Source organism: Seriola lalandi, unplaced genomic scaffold, assembly GCF_002814215.2.
Source record: "Seriola lalandi dorsalis isolate HSWRI2012SDOR001 ecotype SW California unplaced genomic scaffold, Sedor1 jcf7180002054987, whole genome shotgun sequence".
In the NCBI taxonomy this organism is placed as follows: Eukaryota; Metazoa; Chordata; class Actinopteri; order Carangiformes; family Carangidae; genus Seriola; species Seriola lalandi.
The window spans coordinates 228525-229274 of record NW_019525536.1 but is presented as its reverse complement, the minus strand read 5'-3'; the positions used below and the strand labels follow the sequence as shown (position 1 = coordinate 229274).

Below are 750 nucleotides of genomic sequence, written 5' to 3'. Positions count from 1 at the left end.
TAAAACCTCCTGCAGACCACTATCTGCTGAAAGAGAAGAGACAACGTCAGACTGAAGAAACAGAATCTGAGAATCTGATGATTATTTTCATCAGCTGCAGAAAAACTAAAGACAAACAAAGAAAAGGTTTTAATGTTGTGGTATTTATAATCATCTTAAAGGTTGATGCTGTGTGATGCAACAAATGACTCTGTATAAAACAACAGGTCCTGGTTTCAGAAATGATGACATCATCATACAGATGTTCAGTCTCACTTTGTTCAGTGCTGGTCTGACTGGCTGTCTGCAGTCCAGGTCTTGTTCTGGGTCTTTGTCCACACTGGGGACAGGAAAAGTCTCCTGAAGAACCAGACTGGTCCCAGTATGAGGTGATGCACTGTCTGCAGAACCAGTGTCCACAGCTGGTAGAGACTGGATCCTTCAGGATGTACTGACACAGAGCACAGTAGGACAGCTGCTCCTCCACAGAGACATCACTCCTCTTCCTCCCTCTGTGGACATGAACAGATTTATTTTTAAATAAATAAATAAAAAACTTTCACAGATTATTTTTAACAACACTGCCTAGATAATTAAATAGCAAGTCACAAGCCATAAATCGAGTATTTTCTAATCGATAGAAGCTTCTGTCGCTGGGGAGCTGCAGCATTGGTGATAATGTTGCTGAAAGTTATTCATTTCCTGTCATCAATCAACAGACACAAAATGCTGTTGAAAACATGAAGAAGTTTGTAGTAGTTCTCTTACCTT

At 40.3% G+C, this 750-nt stretch overlaps 2 pseudogenes across 1 annotated transcript in view; both read right to left on the bottom strand.

Moving 5' to 3' along the window:
• Positions 1–750, bottom strand: part of LOC147817217 (NACHT, LRR and PYD domains-containing protein 12-like) — a 103706-nt pseudogene that overhangs the window by 8126 nt on the left and 94830 nt on the right. The gene's annotated exons all lie outside the window — the stretch shown is intronic.
• The window catches only part of LOC147817222 (uncharacterized), a 3339-nt pseudogene that overhangs the window by 1683 nt on the left and 906 nt on the right, over positions 1–750 (bottom strand).